Source organism: Podarcis pityusensis (genome assembly GCF_964106645.2).
Source record: "Podarcis pityusensis genome assembly, chromosome: 3".
Lineage (NCBI taxonomy): Eukaryota > Metazoa > Chordata > Lepidosauria > Squamata > Lacertidae > Podarcis > Podarcis pityusensis.
Window position 1 is genome coordinate 62,977,452 of NC_138026.1, and position 23,710 is coordinate 63,001,161.

The following is a 23,710-nucleotide window of genomic DNA, read 5'->3' on the forward strand; positions in this document are numbered from 1 at the left end:
GGAGGGAACTGACTCTGAAGAAAGCCAGATGGTTACGAGCAAAATAACTATGCTATTACATAAATAAAGGAAATAACATCTTTCCTTCTTACCAAATATCTCTGTCAGCCACAGTGATGAAAATGTCAAAAGCAGCAAGAATCCTGCCAATTCTATAGCTGCCCTGGTAAACAAACTGACCGCAATCTAACAAGAGGCAGGTCAAATACAAAAGACAGGGTAGAGAATCGCCCCACGTGCAACAGTGTGCCTTGCTCAGGCAGTTCTCCATTTCAAAGATCTGGAAATGCAGCAGCAGGATGGGTACCCATCTTCCCTCTTCAGACGTCCCACTTTCTCCATCCCTCTAACCATTTATTCAGTACAGGGGGAGGAGAAACTCCTGAGATTCTTTCTGCACACTTTGCAGCAATGAAACCAGGTTACCCATCTAAAGCTGTGCACACACTCCCATTTACTCTGTAGCCACTGGTATGGGAAGTGGAGCATGCAAGATGTTAGCCACAATCCACATCCACCCTGTATCTGTCCTGCATCTGGGTGAGTTCCCCACCACCACCACCACCAAAACCAGCTTCAATCCCCACGTGGTTAAGAGAGCAACCTAAGGTAAAGGTAAAGGGACCCCTGCCATTAGGACCAGTCGTGACCGACTCTGGGGTTGCAGTGCTCATCTCGCTTTATTGGCCGAGGGAGCCGGCATACAGCTTCCGGGTCATGTGGCCAGCATGACTAAGCCGCTTCTGGCAAACCAGAGCAGCGCACGGAAACGCTGTTTACCTTCCCGCCTGAGCGGTACCTATTTATCTACTTGCACTTTGAGGTGCTTTCGAACTGCTAGGTTGGCAGGAGCAGGGACCGAGCAACGGGAGTTCACCCCGTCATGGGTATTCAAACCGCCGACCTTCTGATCGGCAAGCCCTAGGCTCATTGCTTTAACCCACAGCGCCACCCACGTCCCTAAGAGAGCAACATAGGTGTGTTTAAAATGTTGTAGTAGTAGTAGTAGTAGTAGTAGTAGTAGTAGTAGTAGTAGTAATATAAAACATCAAGCATTAAAAACTTCCCAATACAGGGCTGCCTTCAGATGTCTTCTAAAAGTTGTGTAGTTTTTTTATGTCCTTGACATCTGAAGGAAGGGCGTTCCACAGGGAGGGCACCACTACACAGCCTAAGTTCCAGGAAGGCCTCAGTCAAGCTGATTCATTCACAGCCACCATCAGTACCACTAATAAGCTTCGTTTCACCCATTTTTATCATGGCTGGTTAACTCAACATTAACTCAGGTGGGATCAAATGCACCCTGACAGCACTTAAAGAAATTCCTAAAACTTTTATGTCTGCCTTTCACAACCATTAGCACAGCTGGGTGTGTTTTTTGTTTTGTTTTGGGCCCTCTTATGGGACTGAGGTAATTTTGCTTGTCTTGATGGATGGGTTTTACCCATAATTTTATTATCAACTGAATTGCTTTAATGGAAAAAGTGCCTTTTTAGTAGTGGTTCCTATACCTTTGAACAGCCTGCTTATAGAGGTTCATCTGCCTCCATGCAGCAGGTCTCCATAAGTCAAGTGCTGCATGCTGTGCCTATAGCATCCACTAGAAGTTACCTGTGCACACTGTCACAATCTGATGGAGAGTCTCTCTGCTTCTGCCAGTTGTGCCTGGCAGCAGTGTGTGTGTGGCGGCGGCGGCGGCGGCGGGGGGTTACGATAGCTCAGTGGCAGGAAAGGTATCCAGTTCAAATAGTCTGCCCCGGTATGATGCATCTAACATTCTGACTAACACACAAGGTTCTCCAAGTGACAGTCAGGCAACCCCAAGCAGTATAACATTTGGACTTCAAATTGCAAACCTGTAATAAGAGGAGGATCTGGTATTCTACTCTTTTCATCAAGCATTATTAAGAAACAAAGTGAAAACTTTCTTTGGATCTCCCAGTGATGGAGTAGTATTTATTTTGCCAGATCATATACATTTTATTTCAGATGTTCAATATTTGCTAATAAAGCAGGGTAGAGAGAGGTTATAAGTCTCTTGTGGTTGTGGCTTTGTGGCTGGCAGTCTACACTGTTTCCCAAGTTTTTCCATGTAGGAATGTAATTTCCAGGACTTTTCACTGGCTCTTCATGAAAGATTGAATGGTTGTGTATCACACACACACACACACACACACACACAACACACACAGATAGTTATACCAGCTCATTAGCTCATATAGAATCCTTTTCCACATGCAGAATAAACTCAACCAGGAGAAACTTTTTAAATGTAGAAAAGGGTACATTCTACCTCCAAAACTTACTGAGTTTCCATTACTTGAATATTTTTAAGTTCTTCCATGCTAGAAAAACCAAAACAACACAATTCATTAAGCTTAGAGAAAGTGATTTCCCCAAAGTTGCAAAGCATGTTCCAAGACCAAGTGGGGATTTGAACTTCAGCGTCCCAAAATGCCTGGCCATCATACTAGCAACTGCACTACACTGGCTCTATCACAGGCTTGTCCGTAAATATTTACATACAGGCAGCAACCATTTTGGGCGCGTCCAATATGTGAGCAACCACACGCATCACGCTGAGCCTGGAAGTGACCCAAAAATGTCACCAAAAAGGGGTGGAACGGGGTGGCCTTACACAGGCCTTGCTGATGTATGCAAAAGCCTGGAGCGTAGCAAATCGGTCACTATCTGTATATGTTTGCTCATCTGTGTTATATATGCTGCTCCATCTAACTAGATGCTGGTTTTCTGAAGCAAATCATATATTAAAAACTACACTAGATATATTTGATTTGGGACTCTTTTACTTGTTATTTGTCGACAAAGGCACATCTGCCAAAATGCGCACATGGGAAAGGGCAATATGATGCAATTACACCCATGCTGCATGGCTATGTGACATGTTCACATGCAATGTGCAAAGCAGCCCTTGTGCCTTGCTGCTGAGCCAAGCTCTGCCACTCAGAAACATTTAAGAGAAATCAGCATGCATACGTCTATTCTCTTTTCCCTTCCACATTTTAGGTGCCCTGAGATGGTGAATCACTACAAGCCAGTCTTCTTGCTTGTTTCCTCAAAAGACACACAATAGTTGCAAAAATAGTTCATGCAAATGAAGCTCCTACAGCGTCAGCAGCCAGATGAGCGTGGGTGATCGGAGAAGACTCTGCAGTTGCAAAGAGCAAACTGTTTAAGGAGAGCAGTTGTCTTTTTTTGCCGGGTAGTGGGGGGGGGAGAGAGTTTGCCCTTGCTGTTCACTGTTATATTAAGCTTTGTTCTTCCTACCCCAAAAACCACCCATTTGCAATGCAATGATAAAGGACACCTGACAAGATCTGATCCTCCTTTCCTACTAACACAGGAAGCAGTGCTTTGCTGAGAACTGAAGGTACACTGGAGGTGTCATTAAAAAATAAAGGCAAGCATAAAATCTAAATATAACCAGGTCTACCCACTGGGTATGACTGTATTCATATTTTTAGCAAGTCTAACACTTGATGTTTTAGGTGGTGTTTTTTTTAACCTCACCTAAATGCAAAGCAGCATCCTGGTTTTCAATATACTTGTCTGCTTGCTCAGTTACATTCTTATACATGGCAGTTTCTCTGTGGTGCTGCTAAGTACAGTGACACTGGTGTATCTAACAAGCATTGTTGAGATCTATGCTAACTAAAGCTCCTGCAATTGTCACTTTTCACTCTCTCTCTCTCTCTTTTGCAGGAGAAAAAGATAAACATCCACGTTACTTCTAGATATCTCTAAAGAACCAGGGAACAGCTACTTATTACAAAATTCAGATAAGAAAGCTAACTGACCTAAGGAACAAAGGCTAACAAACATAAAAATCTAGTGCCTTTTCAAAAACGAACACCTAACAAGTCCAACTGCAAATCATAAAGGTATCATATACTAGACGACAGCAGGCTACAAACCAAGAGAAGTATTGAGAAAATTCTACCTGAGCGGGCTGAAGCAGTCTGATGTATTTCCATCTCTGAAGCTAATGTGGTCTAGGCCCCGGGTAGTAAAAGGGTGAGAGACCTCTTGGGGACACCCTCTCATCACCCCACCCTGGCCTCCTCATAGAGAAGATCGAGTTGCAAATGCATCAATCAAATAAGGAACAAATGTTAAGTTCAGGTGGTTCAAGGCATGCCCCCACGCGACTGAGGGAGAGGAAGGAAGAATGTCACCAACCCATATGACTAGGTCTTTCCACTTCCACCTATGGCCTATAATTAGAACAGAGGTAGTCAACTTAGTTCAGTGAAGGGCCAGACTGCAGCGGAAGGAACTGTGAAGAGAGGCACAGATTTGTCATACTGCACATGTAGTAAGGTCACAGAAATTCACATAAAGATTTATTCTGAATGTGGGCACACTCATCTCCAAAGAAACTGTATTTAGTTTCCTTCTGCTGGCTCCAATCATCCAGAAGCGATATTACTATATATGTCTCAAGAGAAGACCCCCTGGAAAATCCAGAGTGGTTCACAAATCTGAATCCCTTCCTCCCATGGCAGCAGGCAACTTTTCCCTAGTACCAAACATGTAGTTCCCCCTCTTCCCCAGGCGTAACATTTTTAGCACATGGTCTGTTTTCTGGGAGTGGAAACAGCTTATCGAACAGGTTTCCAATTGCCCTCATTCATTTCCTTCTCCCACATCCACCAGCACCATCTTCTTGGACTGTCCTCTTCCTGCACCCTCTGCCTCCTCTCCCAGACCACATGATGCTACTTTCTACCTGCTGCTTCCTGTACCTGGCAAGCCTCATGCTCTCTTCTGTCCTTAAATCCATAACATGTAGAGCCAAACACTAATCTATTCATGGCATTGTTACCATCCTCCAGCTCTCTCTATTCCTCTGACAGGTCAGGCAATGTTTAGAGAGGGTATCCGGACTGTCAGATAAGGGCCGCAACCTCTTGCTTCATTCCCAATTCCCTTTCTCTAGGCCTCCCTTATTGCTGAGGATTTGTTCAGATGGAACCCTGTACATGGCTGAAGACTATGTGCAATCTAGCTTTGCTCTGAGCAATGAGGGTGTCATGGTGGTCATGAGAGAGAGCCTTTGTTGTGTGAGTAAGTGCTGATCCCAGCCCATGCCAATCACAAGTAGCATTGTGTGTAAATGGTTCCTAACCCTCAAGCACAATTTGCACCATGATTTCTCCATTTCCTTAGAATTCCCAAGTTTTTAGCGAAAGCAGGAGCACTAGTAGGGCAGAGCTGCCCCATGACTTGGCTTTCATCTTGTGGCACGACACTCAATTAACTTGACACAGGACGCCTCCAGAATTTCCTCCACTTGAGCTTAACTTGACACATATCTTTCCTCAATGACCCTAGTTACTTTGGGACTACTTAGGACTCTGCTATGGATCAATACCTCACCAGTGTTTTTTTAAAGGAATAATCTTTATATTTTAAAGCCATACTTTGGTGGGTTCACAAGGAACCCAGAGACCATCAGTGGTTGAAAGGGAGGAGTCACGCTGCAGTTGCACAACTAACCATATCAGGTAAACAATAATTTTACCAACATTTTGACAGGTGGAAAGATTATTTTAACAAGCTCCCTCTCTCTTGCCTTCATCTGCCCTAGCTGCAACAAAACATGTCTCTCCTACATTGGTCTCTACAGCCACAGCAAGTGCTGTAACTTTCCAACAGTCTGACTTCACCCCAAAAGACACACCCCTTTATTGTCTCTTGGGAAAGACAGATGCCAACAAAACTGCAATCATGGTGTGGTTCCTGCTAGCTCTCCAAAGTAAGCAACTGATGCTGGTTTCCTTATTGGTCAGTGCCAAGTTCTCCCAAAACAAGCAAGGTATTAAAAGCCAATGCAATTCAGTCTATGTGTACACAAATGTCTTTAGTCAAGATCAAAAGAAGTGTACTGCTCATTGCAAAGTCTGCAGTGAATACATGGCCAGAACAGTTGTTCACATTCATGTGTGTACAGGCACACTAGCAGATCTTGTAACACCTACTAAACTTCTATAATTGCCCACGAGTTTAAAAAGCAGGCAGGATGGGCATGTATATGCAAAAGGAAGATATACACCGCTACTAGATACATATGCATGTATGGCATTGCAGGCAGGCAAGATTATCGTGGTAGCAATTAATTATTTACAGCAGACGAAGCAGTTCCTGTTGAAGTGATGAGCTACGCACAGTGGGCTGAAGTTCTTTAAGTTCCTGATTGGTTAATATAATGCATAATGTATAACACAATGCAATGAAGTAATGTGGTATGTAATTAGAGATGCCATAAAACTCTTGTCTCTTGGCTGGCCATAACTGTTTGCATCCTGCAAGCCAGGCACATAAATATTTTGCCCAGTCTAGGACAGATATTTCATGGGATATGGTTTATTATTCAGAGGTGCTCTAACCCTTTCACTGATGTGTTTTCGAAGTATCCTTCCAGTCTTCTTTCGGCATATTTCATGACTAGCTGTCAGGAAGTGCCACAGCAATTTCTGCGACATAAAAGTTTATGTATAATTCCTCCCCTGCTTTTTTATGCCCCCACCCACCAAAAATGAAAGTTTTATTGATAATGTACCCATTTACAAAGTGAGCACTTACAGTTTTGCAGATACCGCCCATGCATTCCAGACACCACCAGAATCAAGGAAGGGTTTGAAAAGAAGCTGTAAGCCATGATACAGAACACTGGAGCCTGCGGAGATCTGCCCTACCCCCTCATTCGGCCTTCCTCAGAAGGAAAACCAAAAAGAAAATACCAAATTTGCCAAAGACTGAAGAGTTATTTCCTCTTCCAGCCCTCCTCTCTTCCCATGTTGGGGCAGCAGCACTTACCTGACCACCTGTCACGTACTCACTGGGGAGTACCAGGAAGGAGAGGCGGCAGGAAGGTCAGCATGGTGCGAACACACTGGCAGAGCCAATCCAGGGCTCCTACTAGTGTGTTTGCACCACCAAGTCCTAGCCCCTCCCACTGTCACTCCCAGTGCACCACGGCATCATGGGTGGCTAAAGGTCAGATAAACGCTGTCAACCACTGTTGCACCTATCTCTTCTCAATACCACAAAATGCCTCTTACGTTTCAACAGAGAAGACAGTGGCAAGATATTCCAGCTAATTATTGGACAATGGCAAAAGGTTCTGAAGACCCATAAATGGAGGAAATTGCATTATCATCATAGTGATTGCTACTGGTTTTTCAGGGATTAAATTATAGCGGTTTGGCACCCATACAAAGCTGCTAGCTAGACGGTGGAGATCAGGTGCCTGTGATCCCATTTTTCCCAGTTTTTTTTCCAGGGCCATCTCTAAAGATGCACATCTTCCTTGTGGTCAAATAGCAAGAATGTCACTCATCTCCCCAGAACTTGCTTATCTCCTGATGATCCCTCACAATTTCAAGCTCCGGAAGTCACTAAGGTAACTGCTGATCCTTGTTTGCCCAGATAAGACACCAGCCAACACAGCGGCATCCAGGTCTCTAGCGCCATCATGTGGCAACTCCCCAAAGGCCACACTACATTTATTTAAATGTAAGATTTCTTAACCTGCCCTTCACCACAAGGTACCAGGGCAGGTTACAATGCAATATGCAAGTTATAAAACAAGCAAAATAATTTTAAAACAAGTAAGACAGTAAAAACAAACCAACCATAACTACAGAGATCCAACAAAAGCAGTGGGTCCCACAAAGCAAAATAGAACAAGTGTCAATGGCCAGGCTAAAGTTATGGCGTGGAAGATCCAAACTAGATTGAAGAAAAAGTTCAGTCCTTCAATTGGCATCATTTCCCTAGTTAAAAACCAACACCCTTCCAAAGCTTGCCAACCATCTCCAAAGTATCTGAAAGCACCAGATTTTATGGTTTGACAACTAGACCATATTTTACGTATTTATTCACATCTATAATTTTGTGGAATAAACCAGGTGTGGGTTTGTTGTTGTTGTTGTTTTAGCTTTGTTTTTTTGAAGTACAGTAGAGGGTTTAATTTAGCCTCCTAATGAACTGGTGCCCAGACCTGCCAGGCTTCAACCTATAACCTGCCAGACACGGCTATGTTCTCTACCTCCTGACCCACCCAGATCCACCTAGTGTCCACTCAAAACCCACCCCTGCATTTACCCACTGACCAGGTATTTTTAAAATCCCTGATCCGGCTAATTATCCAAGGCGAGTGCTGGTTGTTGTGTGGTGAGTCCCCCCCCCCCCGCCCCAGTGGAAATAAAGACACATGACACAATTATTTAAGGTTAATGAGCTAAATATGGTCACAACTTTATTGGTTACAGGTAAGAGCGGTATTGGCATTGGTCCTAACAGACTATACGGTTTCAGCCCGTCCACTTGAAGTCCGGGAAGGGTTAACCACCAGTAGGGGGAGTCTTGCTGATGCACATCAACTAGGAACTCCCCAGGGGTCACTGCTCGGGGGCGTGCCTTAGGCCCTCACCTCCATAGGCTTCGGACAGGGCCATGCCCCACAGAATCCTTTATCGGACTACCCTTCAATATGCGGGGGAGGTGATGGCGCTTCCTCCCCCCTTCCATCTACATACCAATACCAATACCAATACCAATGCCTAACCGCCAATACCAAGGAAGTTGTGACAATTTGCTACGAGGTAGGCAAAAAACCAAGTGGTGCCGATTTGCCAAGTGGAAAAAAATCCTACCAGGCCCCTTAACGGCGATCAACCAAGGTCCATAGCAAGGTCAAAGACGGAAACCTTAAAAGGTGGGAGGGTGGGAAACCTTAGCAGCTGGAGGCGGCAAAAGAGGGAGATCCCCGGCCGCGCCTGCACTAAATAGGGCAGGCCCTGCCCCCCGAGCCAGCCGATTGGCTGTCCAGGGGATGATGGGGCCAGGGATTCCCTCAATCACGCGGAGGCTGAGAGCCAGCCACTGCGCACGTGGTGGGGGCATGCAGCCCGCAACACCACCTCCTCTTAAGGCGGAAGTGGCTCTATCAATATATCGTCCAAAACCAGTTTTAAGTCTATATCGTGATATCAGTTTCATAATTTTTGGCCTGGCAATATATCGTGAATCATGGGGTGTGTTTGTTATGCAAAAAACCATGACACGGGGAAAACCGTGAAGCCAGCCAGTGCCTCTACATAACTCCATCCTTATTACAGACATCATGATATATCGGTATATCACAATGTTTAGCTGGTGATATATCGCAATGTTGAGAACCAGATATTGTCCAGCCCCAGACCTGAGACAGAGAAAGTACTTTCCCATTCCTTGGATGCCTGCCCTTTATAACTAGAAATGCCCAATGCTGAACCTGGGATCTTCATCATCCAAAGATTGTGCTCCATCTCACCTCCCTCCCCAAAAGAGAGGACAGCCCTGCTCTCCACCTAGGTAGCATTTAAATGTTTATGTGTTTGACTGACACATTGGATAAGAAGCTTTATCCGTAATGCACAGAAATATATGTGGATGATTTCACCCAGGAAAGCAGTTCAAACATGGGAAGCACGGTGCCACAGGCACTGTTTGTCCTGGAGAATGACGTACATCTCCATTGTTTAAGGAAAGGGCAGGGCCAATCAGGTGCCTTGTATTATTAAGATTGTGTTCCCTCATTTGCTCATTACGTAGGCTATTCTCTGCCTACGTATTTCACCAGGCTAAATAGATGCACTTACATTGCAAAGGCACACTGACCTTGAAAAAGGCTCCCCAGTCACAAAAACAAAATAAAAATAAAAAGGGGTATAGAAAAGAACCATATCAAACCAAGTCAGTTTAACTGGGATTCTCTGGCTAAAATAGAAGAAATATGAGATACGTGCCTGACAGAAGCAATAATTATAATGCATTATTAACAAAGCTCTGGTTTCATCATTAACAGTGCTCATGTTTCCACAAAAGATCACACTTTAACCATGCCCAAACCTGCACTGAAGGCAGTCCTCACTGAACATCAAAATTATATATATTTCAAGAGCTGGAAGCACCAAGCTGATGACTAGCAGGACAAAGGTTCTCAGTAAAACAGCCATTATTTATTTATTTGGGAAGCTTTCTGCACTCAACATCCAGTTTTCGTAGCAAATATTTATTCAAATCACCCTATGAGCATGGTTAAAATAATACACATATTTTATATTTAAATTTTGTTTTCTATCCCACCTTCCCTCCAAGGAGTTGAGGGGGGCATACATGGTTTCCCTCCCCTCCCCATTTTATCCTCACAACAACCCTGTGAGGGAGGTCAGGGCTAAGAGACAGTGGCTGGCCCAAGGGCACCCAGTGAGATTCATAGCAGAGCGGGGATAAGAACCCCGGTCTCCCAGGCCCTAGTCTGACCCTCTAACCACTACACCACCACTGGATCTTAAATGAATAAAATAATAAATACATGGTAGAACTTAACAGTACACACACTGAACTTAATGAAAATGACTAAGTTAGGCACCTTAATTCCCATAGTTCTACTCTGAGTACAACATAGTTGAATACCACTCAATCTTTGGAGCAGAAACCTATATTCTCTCTCTCTGGATGGATGGATTGATGTAGTGTCACACAGACCAAAGATGCTGAATAAAGAACCTCCCCATTTAAACAAAAAACACAAATATTTAAGCTCTTCTTCTGCCCTCTGAAAAACCTATTTGCTCTCCCACATTCAACGTTTGTCGTCGCATACTCCTTTGCCCATTCCTGCATGCAATCTGTTAGCCCTTTGCCTATCGAACATGTGAAATAAGTGGCTAATGGGAGCAGCAGTGGTATTCTATAACCCTACTTGTGGCGCGTGTCAGAAACTTCAGTTAAGATGATCAACTCCAGCAGGGGAAATTTATAATCCCATTTAGAGATGAAAAACTAAGGTGGAGTGTCACCTGCTTCGGACTTTACAAAAGCTTGCCATTCAGCAGAGAACTGAATGCAGCCCCTTCACGTTTAATTTCTACACGCTCTTTAGCAGATCGCACTGATTCAAATTGCACATTGATGAGGTCTCATTAATTTGGCTCTTTGTGAGCAATGAAAGGACGCATAAATACAACACAAGGTGCAGCTGGCTCTCCGCGGAGCCGTTAGCAGACTTCTCCAAGCCACAGGCGAGAGCAATTTTTCATGCGTGTCTAGATGGGTGGGTGGAAATCATGACCTTAACCACACACGAATTGCTCTGGTCACACAACGTGACCAGAGGTAAATTCTCAACATCCGTCTAGCTGTAGCCTGCCTCAAATTTGCATGTGATCAGGACTCATGCACATAAGTAGCATTACTGACATCACATCACAGTGGAAAGGGCCGGGGGCTACTTCCTAGCACTGAGTTCATTTTATACAATCCTCTGTTGGGTCTGGCAGGTGAGTGACTCAAACTATAACCCTCTTACTCAAACATCCCTCCAACTCATTCCATAGTTTCTCGTGGACAAAGCTCTGTGCCCTCCCTCATCTGCCAACTGGCCTGGTTTGGGCATGAGGTGGGGACAAGGTTGGAAGGCAGGATAAATGTAAAAGGAAACAAGAGCTGAATTCAGAGAGTCTGAGAAACGCTATCTAGACAAGCACCTTATATCTTTTGGCTAAACAAGGACAAAGCTTTCTATTCCTTGATTTAAATATTGCTATTAGCTTTCTACAAATAATTTGCTATGGCCTATCTAAAATGTAACATAATATACATGCTGTTGCATCCGTACATATGTCAGTGGAAACAGAAGGAACATCTGAAACCGGCAACAAAACAAAAAAAAGCCACTAAAACTTTCCATTTTGCAACCATATTATCAGCTTTAGCAGAAGACGGATCCTTTATGTAATGATTGTGCTTTCTCTCTTTTTGGGATGGTGGAGGGGTGTGTGTGTGTGTGAAATTAGAATTCATCCATAGCTAACTCAATTGGCAGAATAAACAGATTATGTTGCAATCCATGCACAAGTGACTTACGCTCGACTGCTTTTGGGACCGCCACGGAAAATGCTTCGGAAACTACAACAGAAGAAGAAGAAGAAGAGTTTGGATTTGATATCCCGCCTTTCACTCCCTTTTTAAGGAGTCTCAAAGCGGCTAACATTCTCCTTTCCCTTCCTCCCCCACCACAAACACTCTGTGAGGTGAGTGGGGCTGAGAGACTTCAAAGAAGTGTGACTGGCCCAAGGTCACCCAGCGGCTGCATGTGGAGGAGCGGAGCTGCAAACCCGGTTCCCGAGATTACAAGGCTACCGCTCTTAACCACTACACCACACTGGCTCTCCAGGTGCACAATGTGACTGCCCACCTACTGGCTGGAGTGGGGCAGCCAAAACAGGCGAGTGGATACAGCTGGGGTGTGGTGCACAGCCTGCCTGAGTATATAAGAACAGGCACCAATGCGGATGGCAGGGTCAACCTGTGGCAGCGTTGTCCCCAAAGGGAGAGACACCAAATGCGATTTCCCTCTCCCCTTTGGGTCTACACTTCAGTAAGTTTCCGGTGTGCCCACCCTGCCTGTCAGGATATGAAATTGTAGGCTTTGCACTGTGGGCAATAAGCCTGTGACCTTTAACCCAGGGTGAGAGCCTGAGAGATGGGATGTTTGGGTTGGTGATGTTCCCCCTGAGTGAGAGGCAGAGAGAAGTGTTGCAATGGCACTATTGTCTTCTGCCTGGCAATGTGAGGTACATAATACAGCTTATTATCTGTGACCCTATTTGCCCAGCTGCATATAGTCATGGTGGTGCTAGGATTTGTCTTGCTGGGCAGGTAGCAGGCAGTTGCAAAGGTGCTGCCCCCGTTTCAGTGGTGGTGGGCAAGAAAGGTAAAGTCTGAATCCAGGGGCTGGCTACAATCTGAGGCCCGGGGCGGGAGTCTTGTTAGAATAAAGTTATAAACTCAAACGACAGAGCTGCTGGTCCCTGGAATGGCCCCTGGGCTGAATTAGCTCCCTGAGGCCCTGGAGAAGTCTACCCAGCTGCCCCCACTACACAGGCCTGCCTAAATGTCCCTTCAACTCTCCCGTGTCCTCAGAAGTTGCAGGTAGTTTATCTACTGCGTGTGAATGTGCACAAATTATATAATTTCAAGTATGCCACGTATTTGGGTCTCCGTTCCATGAGAACTATCTGCACTAGCTTAGATCAGCAACATTTTATACATCCTCATTTATATTTGGTCTTAACTTGAAAAAGCTAAAGCCATCAGTAAATATCAGGACAGGAAGGCTTTGAACTCTTCCCTCCTACATGCAGTCATTGCACAGCTGCTTGCAGGTTACCGTTGACAATTTCCTGTGTAGGGCAAACTGCATGCCACCTCCCCTGCAGAAATAAAAGACCCAACTTGTTCTTAACTGCTGATGGAAACACTGTCATATTTTCCACGAGTCGAGCTTGGAACCATTACTGAACTAACATTCTCACATTTTTCCATATTTTGCAAAAAAAAACTTCAGTAAACAGCTGCAACCAGAAACAACCAAGGGTTCCTGTCCCTGTTCTTTCACTGCACAATGTGGATATTTTTTTTTTCCATATTGGAAGCCCAGTTCTGATGAATACAAAAATCTGAACAGGACCCAACTGTCCAGGTTTAGCTGTGCAGACACTTTTACGAGCTGCACAATGACTTGTACAGTTTGGAACGGCATGCTTCTAGGAAAAGATTGCTTCCTGTAGATTGCTCAGCTGTGTCTTTTTTGGATGAAATTCAATGAAGTTCATGACTTGCAGTCAAGTTATGTTTGCCAGTCAAACTGCTAAAACTGAATGCACACAGAAAAACAAACACACATACACACCAGGGTTTGCTGCCTTATTTATTGCCTCCCTCGAAATACCCTCTCTCTCTCTCATTCAGCTATACCATGTGGCCAAGATGGCCACTCAGTGCATTGCATGGCTTTTTGGCAAAAACAAGTGGAACAGTATACCTCATCAGCCCATGTATGCTTGTTCCACTGATGCTTAGTTCAAAACAGCACACCACCATCTGGCGAAAGCTGCTAACATGGATCCGAGTTTGCTTGCCAGCTCGGAACATATTCAGCCTCTGAACTAGATGGCAAAGTACCAATGGATCAAAACGAAGACACGATACAGGACACAGGATTGTCACCGTGCAATGAACTCTGAGACTGCAAATGTTAGCGAGGCAAGCATGCACCTAAAAGTATAAAGTGAGTTAGCTCCCAGTAGAGAGCGTTCGGTAATGATATCATTTGAAATATGACTTACAGGGTAGCAACAATCATCATATGCTGCTGCTGCTGCACTCGTGATTCAGAGCAGGAGGACAGAAGGGCTCTCACTCTGGAATTTGTCCCAAGAACAGTCACTCCTGTTACTTGACTTAAATCTTGTGGTCTGTAATTCAAAGTATTGTATTGCCAAGACGTTTAGCAGTGGGAACGCTGCGGCAGCAGGGGTTCCACAGAACAATAATAATTCAGTCCCCACCCAGGGAGCTTGCAATCTACATTAGACAGATATGACTAGGGCAAAGGCCGGGGAATCAACAATGAGGAGTGAGAAAAGGAGTGTCAGATAGCAAGGGAAGGGCAGGTGAGGTGAGGCCATTACAGTTCAGGAAAGGCCTTTGGCATGCTTGGACCAGCTGTTCTCTCCCTGGGCTGCGTTCCAGGGACAGCCGCTGCAATCAACACTGCATTCTAGAAGAAATTGCTGGTTGGGGCTCCACTTCTAGGTTCAGATGTTGACTCTGTAGCTCTGTTAAAGAGATACTGGGTAAGCTGACAGTGTTGGCTCTCACAACATTGAACAGCAGGCTCAAGGTGCACACGTTTAGCAAGATACCCTCTTCGGAAGTCCGTCACCCAAGCCTCCTGGTTCAAACAGCAAACTGAGCAATGCTCCCCTGCAAGTGAATCTGCTGGCCGGGGCAGAGTGGGTCTACTCTTACGTTGTAAAGATGAAACCCTCACTCACACCCCTGACACACTCATATGCAGGTCAGCCTCTGACTGGATTCAAGGGCATTGCATCTCAAAATCTTGCCAAGAATAAGATTCAAACACTTATGGTTCTTTCAGGAGAGAATGTTAGCTATTTCTAGAGACAGAAGTGCTTCTAGATATTGGGATCAGAAGCTCACTTAGTGATCAGACTGTGCCTAGTGATCACAGTGACTTTTCTCAGTAGGTTTGCCCCAATGAGACAGTTGTCAGGACTGAAGTTCCCTGCTTTCCACCACTTTCTAAGGCTCCTACTCCCTCAGGTCCTTCCCCAGCAACCTGAGACTCCGTTGTCTAGTGTCTCTTTGCTCCACCCTCTTCATACCTCTTTGGGTTCTGGGAGACCAGGGAGGAGAGCTAGTCATTGCAGGAGGTGGGGACTCCCTGGATTCTTCAGCAGCCTGCCTCCACTCTGCTTCTGCCTCAGAGTCTGAATTGCTCTCTGCCACAGCCTCTTCCTGTTCACTATACCATTACCTCTTCAGCTTCTGACATCTCCTCCTACCAGTCGGTACCCTCTTCTCCCTCTGATCACTCATCGCTGTCCCACTACCAATCCCCCAGCTCTGAGCTTTCTTCCCTTGGGGGTTTGCTTGGGGGTTCCCCAGCTGATGCCTCCCACCACTCCTCTGCATCCAGCCAGTCCATGACAAACAATCATTCAACATAAACCAAAGGAGCCAGGACCCTTCTGATACATCAGTGGTGGCCAAACTTGGCCCTCCAGCTATTTTTGGACTACAACTCCCATCATCCCTAGCTAACAGGGCCAGTCGTCAGGGATGATGGGAATTGTAGTCCCAAAACAGCTGGGGGGGCCAAGTTTGGCCACCACTGCGATGCATATTATTTAATACTTATTATTAAAGACTGAAAATAAAGCTGTGACGGGAACCATCACAACCAATCAAAACAAACAAGCCGGAACGAACACACACACACACACACACACACACACACTTTCCACACATATTGTTTAATTGCAATTTAAGCCTGTCAAGAAAACTGGAAGTGCACTGCTTGAAGCTGGAGAGACACCTGGAAAAATTATCCTGCAGCGGTAGGCAGAGATATAATGAAAGGAGGTGGGAGTGGACCGCCCAAAACACAGCTTGAGTAAACAAATGCCGTTCAGGAGTGTTTTAGGACCAGTTCAGAAGAGAGACATATTTCTCTTCAGGTTTTCCATGGATTGACGTTTGTTCCAATTCAGCAGTAAAAGGTGGGTTTCCTCAAGGAAAACAGCAGGTCAAAAGAAAACACCTCTCAGCTGCATGATGAGAGATCAATACAAAACATTAGAACTCACAGGACAAATGAAACCGTGAATGGGCCCTAAATGGGAGAGTGGGGATCTTAAGCTCATTTACATGGAAATAAGTTCCGCTGAGATCAACAGGACATGCTTCCAAACTAATGTGGTTACAAACAGGGTGTCAGGCAATTTATACACACAGCAGAATTTTGGATTGCTCTATTTACTATTGTACGAGGAAAGAGGACTGAGTAAACATAGTACTCTTAATGGTTTAGTGTCAAGACAGAATTTCTCCTTCAGACTATCCTTGTCTGTCTGCATTTTACTTTCAAAACCAGAAGTCACAGTGCCAAAAGGATTTCAAGGACTGTCTCCAAATACACAGAATATTAATGCCCTGCAAGCACTCAGAATGCTTCCTCACATTGAAAGCTGAAATATATGCAACAGAAACACAGATGACTTATTATTTCCCCCTAAAATTTGTTTAAACATTTTTTTATCACGGCCTCATCCTAAGAAACCCTGGGAAAATAAACCATTTGCAGCACAAGTCCCCAGCACTTCAAAGCTGAATGAAGAAAGCCTGGCATAGTCGGATGTCTAAGCAGCAAACAGTAGTACTCATAGCTTTGGGAAAAGGTATGGTTACAGACATATTTGGAATGTATATCCCAGGTCTGGGAAACCTATGGCCATTCAGATGTTGTTGGGTTGGGTTAGTGGGAGTTGCAGCCACACAGCATCTGTAGGGCCACAGCTTCTCCACCCTCTTGCTCTTCATTCTGGAAAACAGCAAATACTATAGACAGAAGACAAGCAGGATTTCCTAGTCTATGAATCACTGGAGGATCGCCAGAAAGATGCTTGTAAGCATTAGGCAAGGCTAGTCAACCAAAGCAGAAATGTATCTGCAGAGTGAGCTCCAGAACGTTCTGGATCACAGGCTGTTCTGACCTACTGAGTTATGCAAACCAGAATGATCAGACACCAAGAACTACAGTGGTACCTCGGGTTAAGTACTTAATTCGTTCCGGAGGTCCGTTCTTAACCTGAAACTGTTCTTAACCTGAAGCACCACTTTAGCTAATGGGGCCTCCTGCTGCTGCCGCGCCGCCAGAGCACGATTTCTGTTCTCAACCTGAGCAAAGTTCTTAACCTGAGGTAATATTTCTGGGTTAGCGGAGTCTGTAACCTGAAGCGTATGTAACCCGAGGTACCACTGTAATACCAAGGCCTACATACTACCTTGATGGTGTCTGTATGTCTATAGTTTCTTTGCACTGCAAGGAACATTGTTAAGGATTCTACCCACATGCCTGCATAGTCAACAGCTTCATCCCAAACAGATGTCAGGCACTTGTCTGCAAAGACACCACATTCAAAATGCAGGTATCGGGAGAATTTAGTGACATCCCCCCCTCCCCCCATAAACTGCGTATGAGTCAACGTTCTCTAATACAAACCAATGCCTATATATACAAAAAACAACACAGCAAGGACAAGGGTTCTCCTCCAATCTGAAGTAGCATAAAAACTTTCCCTCTGACAAATATATGAAACGGCTCTTAGTTTTCTTGCCTGAAATGAAAATTAGAATCTGTTTTCGGTTGGGGGCTGGGGAGGACAATCACTACCACTATCTCACTTATAGAAGATCTTTTCCTCACAGGTTCAAGGCAGCAGGAGGTTTGCCTGCACTCTCTGAACCTACTAAAGGAAATGAACTTCTCTTCTTCACATGCAGCACTGAAATTAGGCCAAGGCCTTTGAAGACACTCATTTCCCCCTCCCCGCCTGCCCATGGAAAAAAATGTTACATAGATCTATAAACTACCCTGCAAATTGCTCTATAGATCTATAAACTACCCCACAAACATTAAACATTTGCTTTCCATAGCAGCAAATCCAGCATAACCTAAATTAAGACCACCAATAATGTGCACCTAAAAATCCAACCACATGCATGTCTCTTATATTGGGAATAGATAGATGAAAGAAAGGTAGATAGATAGATAGATGATAGATAGATAGATAGATAGACAGACAGACAGATCAAGCACACTCATTATCACTGATAGTCTTCTAAAGATACAAAAGCTCTATCTACATGAGCCCTCAATTCACAGAAGGACCATAAACTCCAATGCTAATGAAAGCTAAAAGCCCTATTTTAAAACACCACTTAAAAGGAACCGATGAAACTCTTTAACAGGCTGCATCATAGGAAAGGGCATGTTTTCCCTATGGACCGCTTGTCCCAATGCTGAGAGGTAGCCATTCATTCTGATGGCTTCCTATTTAAGTCCCTGCTGACCCCTCTCTCTGCGCTGCTTCAGTAAGTTAGAATTGGCTGGGACTGGACTACATTCCTCAACAAACAAACGAAAAGCGCCCCATGCCGTTGTTTACATTTTTAAATGGCAAGTGCTCACTCGGTGATATTGTGTGCATATGGCATGTGCATTCTCTTAGAACACGGAGCACTCTCTGAAGTTCTGGGAGAAGAGGAGAGATGCTGCCTCTTGTTATCTTTTTCAGACAATCGCTACAGAAGCACAGGACAGGATGTTATGCCTAGATAGGATGTTATCTTGCTTCCTCCCCAGGCACTCCATTCTTTCCCCTCAGCATGCTTGGTCCTGCCTCTTCCCCACTTGATGCCTAACAAAAACTATTTGGCCAGACTCCAAGATTTGCGGGGGGGGGGGGGAGCAGGCTGACATATTATATTAGACCATCTTAAGCAGTGAGAGTAAGAGAGGGAGAGAAAGTGCAAGCTTTGGGGCTTTACAAAGAACTTTGGCAAACATATGTTTCTACTTAGGAGAAGAAAAACTTTCCATTGTGGTTGCTTTAGCCTGTGGTCTACAGGTTTTATTCTCTAAGGTCTTGTAAGGTAACACACCCCACAAACTTTGGAAGCAATATTTTGATGTTTTTACTGGTTATCCACCAGAAGCGAACAGCACACTGGAGATAACTCTGGTCCCTTTCTGCACAGAAGTGAGTGGAGTGAGATGCAAATGTGCGTGAATGCAGAGCCAGTTTTTCCCCAAATCACAGCAGTGTGTTAAAAATCAGCCTAGCGGAAGCTGCATTTGTGCTGGAGAAATCCAGGCACACACACAACATTCAGAGGGCAATAAAATATTTTCTTAAAGGCTTTAATGTTATTCTACATACACAGTTCAAATAATTTTAAATAAGTTTTTATATGTGGCTAACTTTTAAAAAATCATTTCTAGCAGCTGTAATTCTAATTCAAATATTACACTTGCTACATTTTCTAAATGACCTTTGCTGGGAACTGGATGGAAGGAGTACATTCCTGTTGATTCGCTCAATGGCATTTGATACCTTTGACCACAATATGCTTCTGGACTGACTGGTATGGGATTAGCAGGAATTGCCCTGCGATAGCTCCAGTCCTTCCTTGAGGGATGGTTCCAGGAAGTGATACTGGGAACTCCTGCTCAGTGCCTTAGCCATTGGCTGATGGTGACCTGCAAGGTTAATCATCCCTCACCTTATTTAGCAGAGACTGTCCAAAGGTTTAGGGCATGGGTCGGCAAACTAAGGTCCACAGGCCAGGTCAGGCCCAATTGCCTTCTGGATCCGGCCTGCGGATGGTCTGGGAATTGCCGTGTGGATTGCCAGTGTGTGTATTCTTTCCCTTTCCCTCCTACGGCGCCGGTGCCACCTCCTCCCTCCCTCCTCCTGGCTTCTCCCCGCCTTGCCTAGAGGAGGAAGGGGGCTGGGCTTTGTTGGTGCCAGCAGCAGCAGCACTCAAGCGGCCGCCATTTTAAGCAGCCCCTCTCCAGAGCCCTTTCGCGCGCCACTCATCGTCCAGCCGCCGCCGCTCTCAAGACACAGGTACGCAGCCACCAGGGCTCGTGGTACTCTTGCATCATTCCCCCCCCCCCAAATATAGTCCGCCCCCCCCCACAAGGTCTGAGGGACAGTGGACCGGCCCCCTGCTGAAAAAGTTTGCTGACCCCTGGTTTAGGGTGTGTTATACATAATCAATATGCAGATGACATGCAACTCTATTTCTTCCTTTCACCTAATACCAAGGAAGATGCTGACATTCTGTATCAGTAGCTGGCTGGAAGAGGGCTAACATATTAATGCTTAATCCAGACATGACAGACACTCTCCAGATCAGGAAAGGGCCTGACTCAGGTATAGGGATTCAGAGTATTTTGTAGGAAGCAATAGCTCCCCTGAAGAAACAGATTTGATCCTGGATTTAGCTTTACATGAGGATAACTTGGTGGCAGCTGTGCCAAATGTGCTACACCAGCTGTGCCTATTCCTGAAGAGGTCAGAGGAACACATGGGAACACTGGTCTTAGTTGCACCAAGGCAAAAAAAGCTGTACAAAAGGCCACCTTTGAAAAGTTTCTGGAACTTCAGCTGGTCCAGAACACAGCTGCAAAGATGTTACGGGCATACCAGATCATGCTCCACAACAACAAATACTATAATACAACAACAACAACAACAACAACAACAACAATAACAACAACAAATAAGAGCTGTCAATGTATACCTCACATTATAGCATGTCAGTCCCCTGCAAAGGCTAAATGAATAGAAAAGTTTGCAAATAAGCCAAAATCTAAGCAATGACAGCATCAATGGTACTTTAGATTTTAGATGAGGCTAGCTGCCTTGAACAATGCCTTTGCACCAGAAGGGTGCAATGCAATGCTTTAATATGTTTTATATATTTAAAAGTACTCTTTCATTTTCAGTACCTAATCTCTGAAGCTTTGACCTGAACGTTATCGTGTGTCTTTGGAAAGTTCTTCCTACAGAGGAGAAGAGGTCCTCTCATTTTCACAATGGATGAATCAGATATTACTAGCAGGATCAAGACACTTGCACTGTAGTCTCTGCCTTGCCCCACTAAGTCTGGGTTAGATTCCACCAGTACTAAGGTGCTTCTAAAGACCACGTTGCTATTCAGAGCAGGAGGTGTGGTGCTTGGACTGCTTTCCAGACACTCCCCCTTTAAGGGAACCCTAGAAATATCTTCTAACAAATCCATGCATAATAGGTCATGTTGATCAACTTGTACACTTAAGTATAAAAGCAGTTAAGTAGGCAGTTGCTGTTACAACAACTTTCAGGGACCCTGCCTGCTCACCCATAGCCAAACCATTCTGAGCATCATTCTCGACCTCATTCTCCTGGTGCCATGATATTCTGCAAAGGTGTAACCTTTTGATTCGTCCCAATGATATGCTGCAATTGGTGCCCCCTGAACCCAGCTTCGGCATAAGGCCAAGATACTGCATTAACAGCATTCAGAAGTGATGTGTTCTAGACAATAAATTGTCTTAGTGTGACATGTACAAACAAAAACAGCAATAAGTGTATACACATTTTCAATCTTGTACATGAATGAGTGTACCAAACAAATGCATAACTGAAACGTTGACACATAAAAGCAATGTCCTCTCATCATAGCTATGTTAGCATGCTGGAAATAACATACGACAACTGTTAGTTTCTTACCTCTCTGTTGATGTCAGAGATGAAAGTGAATAATGGTCCAATGACTACTTGGTTCATTAATCCAGTTTAAAAATGGCTCTCCAGAATATTCTGCACCTATTTAAAACAACAATAATAAAAAGGTTCAGAGGAGGTTGAGCAATATCATCCATTTTTTATCACAGTCTAATGTACACAATACTGTTGATGACTGTACAGAGTTTGCTTTAGAGTTCCTGAGTACAGTGGTACCTCGGGTTAAGTACTTAATTCGTTCCGGAGGTCCGTTCTTAACCTGAAACTGTTCTTAACCTGAAGCACCACTTTAGCTAATGGGGCCTCCTGCTGCCGCCGTGCCACCAGAGCACGATTTCTGTTCTCATCCTGAAGCAAAGTTCTTAACCTGAAGCACTATTTCTGGGTTAGCGGAGTCTGTAACCTGAAGCGTATGTAACCTGAAGCGTATGTAACCTGAGGTACCACTGTAAATTGTTTTTAAGTTGATAAATAGAAACCACCACTTCTTAAGCAAATTCCACTTCTTAGCTTACTGAAGGAAAAATAACCCTCTCACACCCCTCAGAGACTAAGGGAGATGGCTACACATAAAACTAAATAAATAATTAAGTGACACACATCAAATAAACTTGTTCATTCCCCCCACCCCCCACAAAGCATGTAATTTTAACAATGGGCATGTGCAGATTTCAAATTGTGATATAAACATTTTCCCTAGGCTTGGGCTCTTACACCATTCTAACTATGGTTTTAATAACAATTTCTTTAAAAAAAAAAAAAACTGTTGCCAACTGAAAAATGTGCTTTCGAAAATCTGGGATCCCTCATTTTGTATGCGTATCTCACAGTCATTTGTTCTTAAAATGGCTCCTTTTGCACTGCATTAATTGCCTTCCAAGAAGTTGTGGCAGCATCTTGCAAATTTACATTCCTGGTGCTTTAAGCTCACAAAAAACTCCAAATGCACTTTCAGGGCAGTTATTCCAAATTGTTTTGCAACAAATGGCATCTTCATGTTTTATGGATGTTCCAGATATGCACTGAGGTTTTAATATCTATGTAATACTTCTAACCTTCTTTTCCGCTCATATTTCTAATGCATGTTAAATTCAGTAAGTAGGTAATAATCAACAAAACAACACCAGATGAGCAAACTTGAACCCAGGGTATGCTGCCCAGGAGCCTAAAAGCTGCTTGCAATTTACATACAGTACTTCCAATTAGTGTGCTTTTAAATTTCAGATAGAATTATTTTCTCTTTAGGAACAACACTTGCAAGAAATTTAGTGTCTTGGTTTAAAAATTTCATGTCAGCCCTCACAAAACTAATTGGCCACATCTCAGCTCAACTATCTGTCCTAGGAAATAGATTATGGGGAAGGGATGAAAGAGGGTAGAAAATATAACATCTATTGCTGTTTCTAAATTAAGGCAATTTAATCTCCTACCCCCATGCTTTCCATTAAATCTGGGGAAAAGAATGTTTTTTTAGGTATATTGCTATGGTAGAATCCTCAAAGGTAGGCAGGAACAAGCTATATTGAATTCTGCTGCGCAGATGCAATGGAACAGAAAGAATCCTGTATTATGCACACAGACTTAAGAAACCCGCATTATATTTTAAGGAAACAAAGCTTCTAGATGTCATAAAGCTTGCTTATGTGATACATCCTCTAATGGTCCCTTCGAGCATCTCATTGTATGATTTGTTTACACATTCAGAGGTACAATCTGAAAGCAGGTTCAGGAAGGAAAACGGACCCCAAACACACATTGACTGTTGATACATTTCTGGTACAATGACAGCGAAATAATGGAACGGTCAGATGGGTTTCAGAATTTACAGTGAGTTTCTGGAAAATGGCCAGAGATATTGAACAAAAGCATGTTACAAACTTTGGGATTCCTAGTACAAATATAGAATTGTTACTAAATCAGGATAATAATTTCAGGTGCTGAAGTAAAGAAACAGAAGGGAATTTGGAAATATG

The 23,710-nt window shown here is 44.1% G+C and overlaps 1 protein-coding gene across 5 annotated transcripts in view; it reads right to left on the reverse strand.

Moving 5' to 3' along the window:
- HIVEP2 (HIVEP zinc finger 2) overlaps positions 1-23,710 on the reverse strand; it is a 140,362-nt gene that overhangs the window by 21,515 nt on the left and 95,137 nt on the right. For 4 of the 5 annotated variants that reach the window (XM_080998529.1, XM_080998532.1, XM_080998528.1 and 1 more), the window contains one exon: positions 21,723-21,818. The gene's annotated coding sequence lies outside the window, so the exon portion shown is untranslated. Of the gene's footprint in view, positions 1-11,937; positions 11,980-21,722; positions 21,819-23,710 lie in introns of all 5 variants that reach the window. The other variant, XM_080998530.1, reaches the window with a different exon arrangement.